This window comes from Parasteatoda tepidariorum, chromosome X2, assembly GCF_043381705.1.
Source record: "Parasteatoda tepidariorum isolate YZ-2023 chromosome X2, CAS_Ptep_4.0, whole genome shotgun sequence".
Lineage (NCBI taxonomy): Eukaryota > Metazoa > Arthropoda > Arachnida > Araneae > Theridiidae > Parasteatoda > Parasteatoda tepidariorum.
This window is the reverse complement of record NC_092215.1, coordinates 26,569,244-26,575,531: the sequence shown is the minus strand read 5'-3', so window position 1 is coordinate 26,575,531 and position 6,288 is coordinate 26,569,244. Positions and strand designations below refer to the sequence as shown.

Genomic DNA, 6,288 nt, shown 5'->3' with positions numbered 1-6,288 from the left:
ATAATCAATTTATCGCAGTTACAGTTAATAATTAACAATTAAAGTGTTAATTTTATCATTTATTACAATAAATATTTATGGAATAAATCTGTTTCTTTTAATGAAGAATGTTATCAGAAATGGAATGGACATGAGTTAATTTTAATGGACATTACTTAAACATAAAATTGTTGTTAATTTGAATATATTAAGTATTTTTGTATATATTTAATTACATACTTGAATTTATTTGAAGGAATGAAGTTTCGAAAACACTCAAAAAGAAATAAATGCAAAAGTAGAATTATTATTTTAATATTTAATTTTGGCAAATAAAAACAAACTTAAAATAGAACTAGTAAAATAGTAGTTAAAATAGAAACATAAACTGAACTAGATCACTTTTCCACTATCATTTAATCAATTCAAGTTTGCACTATTCCTATCAGACGATGATTCGTATTTCTATTGTTTGAATCTGTAACTGATTGATCATTGATGTATTTTCAGCAGTAAGTAAGCGAAGAGAAGTGACGTCAGTTTAGACATCTCTGCCATAGTCTGCGTTAATTAATCAGCATATTTATGATATCCCTGGAACCATCCTGATAATTCGATCAATAAATCTATAAGTTATTTAGGGTTTTCTTTCTTATTTTGTGCAATGTTATATCAATTTTTATCTGTTTGAAAAAACAATCTGAATTATGAAAGGGAACTAAAAAATGATTGAGCTTTAATGGGTTAAAAAAGTTCCAACTTCGATCGCTGCGACACCTGCTGATTTTTTTTCTGCTATACTGAATCAAAATTAAATGTAATCAGCAATGCTGTCAGTAGCTCTCGAAAGGTTCCTATGAATCAGAGGGGCGTGAGTTTGTGTTTGTAAAAGCAAAATAGTTATGCACTCCTGGTTCTTAAAAATTTTACTAAGCATTTTTATGATAAAAAATTTAGATAGTATATCAAAACCAAAGACGCAGTGATTTTGTTTGAATAAAAATATGTTATTGTTATAAATTATGTAACAGACACGTTCAATGCGCTGAAATTTGCATCATTCTTATTTTGTGGTAACTATAAATGATAAAGGGTAAAACTGCGTCGAGTTAACTGTTACAGCAATTTACTTGACGCATAAATTATTCTAATTATAAATGATTTGAAATATCTAGTGTTACATACCATTTACTAACCCGAGGAGGGCAACAGCACCGATTAATATTATTCCAGATTCCAATGATGTCAGCCTTCAATTCTGCCATAGACTGAAACTGTCTGTGTAAGGGACTTCAAATATACCCCATCCCGTTTTCTTGGTGATTGATATCATGAAAGAGGGCAAGTCATTCAATGGCATGCACATTATTGTACAGAAACCATACATATATATACACTGCTTGACATTTGCTAAGGAACAGTCACATTTTTCGAAATAATTAATAATAGACGTAGATGGATGAAATGAAATTAAGTACATTTTTAGTAAAGACAATGTGCATTTGTTATTATGCAAAATGTTGTTTCTAATGACACTTGCCAATGCTAGCAAGATAGCTTGGTGAAACCAAGCGAATTTTAAGGCAGAGAGTGCGTTTCTTGTTTTTCAGTGGCGAAGTCTATGGACAAGAAAACGACATCAGCCACACACGTCATCGCTCGTTTATAGAGCGGATTCATTAGTCCACAGGTCACAATTTTGATCTGAACCAGAGAACGATCAATCTACAATTCAGTACCCCCAGACGTTTGATTTGAAGTGGAACACAGAAAACTTAGTGACCTGACAGGTAAAACGTGCAACAGTTACTATTTCCTACACAGGGGTCTTTTGACGGCCCTTTGAACTCATGACCCTTTGAAAATGGGCCTAACACCCAACCAACCAGACTATACCGGCCATATTATGCAAAATAGATCAGATATCAAAATATCCACACAAAAAAAATAAAGAAGATGCTCATTGGATGGTTTCCAAATAGCCATAAAAAATGGGTCTCTTGTCAGAATGAAACAGAAAAAGAGTACCGAAGTAAGATGTATGATTTCCTTGAACACTAGTGCACATTTTGCATCTGTTATTTACGTTATCTGCTAAACTATCTAAAAAATCCTTAGGGATATTGTCCCATCCTCTCTCAAAGCGGTTTTCAGCTCTTGCACGGTTTGGAGAGGGCGAGGATTTAGATCTGGGGAGTAAGAAAGCCAATGCATATGGACAATATCTTCACTTTCCAGTGTGTCCTATACCTCAGTGCTCCTGAGTGTCGTCCATAAACAGACAGTCAGGACCTACCACACACCTAAAAAGACAGACATGATCCAAAGGAATCTCTCTGCAATACCGCTGCGATGTAACGTTACCTCGCTCAAAGATGTGAAGCAGTGTTCGGCCATTGTACATGATGCCTGAAGACAAGCATAAGCCATACCGATCACGTTCATGAACCTATCCCATACAGCACAATTCCTTCAGTAGACGCCCAGAATTCGTCCATATAAATCCCTTAGACGTCGTGGATCAAATATCGACGTCTGCTAGACGTTTTCCTGTAGCTTATTTATGGATAATCCACAATGATTTAAGTACAGACGTCTTATGGATAACTATGGTAGAAGTAATATGGATAAAACACACTGTGAACCTCAGGCGTCTAAGAAGCAACTAACAAAAAACGTCTCTTAGAGTGTTTCTCACAATCGAAAATTAGACATGGAATTGAAGGGAAATGAATAGCTTGATGAATAAATACATTTAATAAATACTTTTTAAATCAATTTACAATTTATACATAATATGTTTTAGTTATATTTGGTATCAATTATTTGCGATGCGTTTAGCTCAAAAACAAAATTTAAAGAACCTCCAGAAAAGCAATTCGCGACAGCAACGCTCGAGTACGCCCCTCTAGCGGGAGCCTGAAAATATCAGGCATTAGTTCCCTCATAACCATTGGCAATGACGGACGCCATTTTCTTAGCAGCAAAATTTCCCTAAGGAAAAGGTAGAAGAACTTGAAAAAATTAACCAGAACACGCCAAACATTGAAGCGGAACACGCCAAGCATTTGAAGAACAATTTCTCTATAATTTTTACCTTTCTATTACCAACAACAACATAACTTAAAATTTCATGATCACTTGCTGTTACAGATGCGTGTATTACGGTCAAATAATTTCTGTCTTCCATTCATTATAAATCAAAGTGAAATCAACATTGCTTTCGTCATTCCAATATAAAAATGGGAATTCAGAACGTACAGAGCTGTAATAGTTATAGAATATTCTTCATCCTTATAGAACAGTATATATTTCTGTATCTATATAATACGGAAAACAACAATAACGAATCTTCCAAATTACTTGAAATAGTGTCATTTGTGCTGATGATTAATAAATTTTTATAGTTTTCTTGGTAAGTATTTTTTAGTTTTGAAAGAATAATTTCAACTAGAATTCAGCTGTTCTGTTTTTAAGCTGCATATTCAAATTCGTATCGATGTCTTACAATTATAAAATTTTGATGTGTGGTATGTTATCTAACAGTAATAAAGGGATAATCTATGTATATATCATTAGAAAATAAAATTTTCAAAGGAAGAACATTTCATTTCGAATTCTGCGGATTTATAAAGAAGGTGAGTGTTATGATTTTTATAATAAAAAATTTGCTCGTAAAATTTTTTTTTCTTATTTGATGATAGTTCTCTACAGAATGGTTTTTTATGTCTGATTAAGAACTGTAAGAATAAAAAAGAGAAACAATATTAAAGTTTTTTATTTCAATATGAGGAATTTTGAAAATCATTTTTTTATCTTAAGAATTCTTTGATTTACGTTTTTTAATTTCTGATTTTTAGATAAAAATTGTTGTCAAAATACTTTTTTTGAAAACATAAATGGTATAACATTATGTGTTTATGTATACTTCCTGCATATTCTAATGTTTGAAGTAATATGATTCAGAAAAGTATGGATTAAAAATTCGGTACTTATGTATTAACACCACCGAAGCTATAGATTTGGCAGTTTTTAAGTGCCGCCAACCAACACCTAAAATTTTTGCGACAAATCATAAAATGAAACACTTTATTTAAAATCAAAGTAGTCAATCAGATTTCGGTGGGAAATGGTCCGATATAGAGTTTAACATAGATTCAAAACAATCTCTATTTTCTTCTCTATCTTAACAATCCCTATTTCAGTCGCCATATTAACTCTAATAAATAACATTTCCAAAACTTATGTTTACCAAGATAAAGTTTCATGTAATGGGAATTGGTACATTTTCGTTTTTTTTTTTTTTTTTGGTAAAATATTTCGCTCCTGAAAAAACAAAATTGCATCTTGTTTTGTTTTTGGCAAATCCCAAAGACGAATTTTCTTAGCACTAAAAAATGGCGTCAAAAAAGTTTTTTTTGTTTCATAATTATTCTTTATTTTACGTTTTTTAGTTTCTAAATAATGATTTTTATTGAAACTTAAAATGTTTTGATTAAAATTGTTGTCAAAAAATTTTTCTTACAAAATTAAATTTTATAAAATTATGAGGTTCATGTATACTTTTTGTTCATTTTAATTTTTGAAGTAATATGATTCGTAAAACTATGAAATGTGAAGTTTAAATAAGCTTTTCATGTTATATCATTAAATTAAATAAAACAATTTCGCAGGCATTAGGTTTTAACTCTAATAAGAATATACATATTTTTTCTGTTAATTTACAAATATTTTTCCGATGTGTTTTGGATGTTCCTTCTCTAGAAAGAAGAAATACCATTTTGTTTTCGTTTGCATAAGAAAGAATGTCAAACATTTTTCTTTTTCAAATTTAATAAGCCACAATAAAGAAGGAACGTTGCAATGATACCCTCTGCATTAAAGACGTCTCTAGAGTAACTGAATGGCTGTTCATATAGAAATCGCAGGTATTCGTCTCATACAACAACGCCCCCTATAGTTCGTTACGATCGCGAATTGGGTATACTATAGCCTACGTCACAGGTCGTGTTATTCCTACTAAGGCTCCTATAATTCCTACTAAATTTAACTAGTAAACAGCATTTTCTGCGAACCTGATTTCTAGCAACAAGTAAACATTAAATGAAGTGTGTTGTTATAAGTCGCTACTCGGCAGGTTGGAATTGTATTAGTCTAGATCATAGATTCTCAACCTTTTTAACGTTGCCGCCCCCTTAATAGACAAAAAACATATCAACGCCCCCCTTTGTGATAATCCAGTTATTTAGAGCATGAGGACGGGGGAGGGGGTGCTGAATTATAAGATGCATTTTTAGGCAATTTTTTAAACGTTAAATTTGCTTGTTTTTTTTTAAAAAAATTTAATGTGTACGTTAACTCGATAATTTTCTCCAGGCAGATAATCACAGTCTATTTGTCATAATAAAAACAAATACGGTAATGAAAAAAATAGTACAACAAAGAAAACTATACTTAAAAAGAGTCACCTGTCCTTAATTAGATAATTAAAAAAGCACCCAAAAATAAAAGTAGTATCAACGAAACAATCAAGTTACTATGTCAGTGGAATGATTGTACTTGATGGTTCATAGCCGATTTCTTAACATTCGGCTCAATATTTTTGCTGAGGTGAAGACGCAAGTCCCCTCGTTGCATCATTTCGTGTCTATTTCTTTTTTTTCTTTTTTTCTTGTGACTTGATCCATAACAGCACTGAATCCACGTTCGACGAAGTAGGAGAAAGGGAAGGAAATTGAAAATAATTTTGAAAATACGAATGAATTTTGACAGTCCAGAGTAGAGGCAACTGATGTTACCTTGAATCCAAAATTCTGTGAGTTATCACCATTTCAAAGCTTCATTAGTTGAAAGTTTGACCGATTCTTCCTGAATCTGAACTTCTTCTGTTTCAATATTCAAAAAAGTGTTAATAACCGATTGAAGGAAACAGAACAAAACATATTTATAACGGTCAGAAAAGTCCATGTGCCAGAGATGGGCATTTGTCATTCAGAATAATGAATAAAGAATGATGAATAATTATTCAAAATTTGAATAATGAATAATGAATAAAGATTTATTCATTAGTCAGAAATATTTTGAATAAAGAATAAATCATTCATTATTCCTTATTCAGTATCCTTTATTCATTAGTCAAGAATAACTGAATAATTTCACTGGTCAACAAAAATGGGCACGGAATACTCTAATTGACTACGATTATGACAACTACAAATAAAACGTTAATCCTTTTCAAGTATATTTATATAATGTTTGAGAAAATTTACTTTTGTCTAACATAATGCATACTTTTGAGAAATGGTTACA

General features: G+C 31.5%; 1 protein-coding gene across 2 annotated transcripts in view; it reads right to left on the bottom strand.

Moving 5' to 3' along the window:
* Positions 1–6,288, bottom strand: part of LOC107455117 (DNA ligase 1) — a 340,752-nt gene that overhangs the window by 68,621 nt on the left and 265,843 nt on the right. The gene's annotated exons all lie outside the window — the stretch shown is intronic.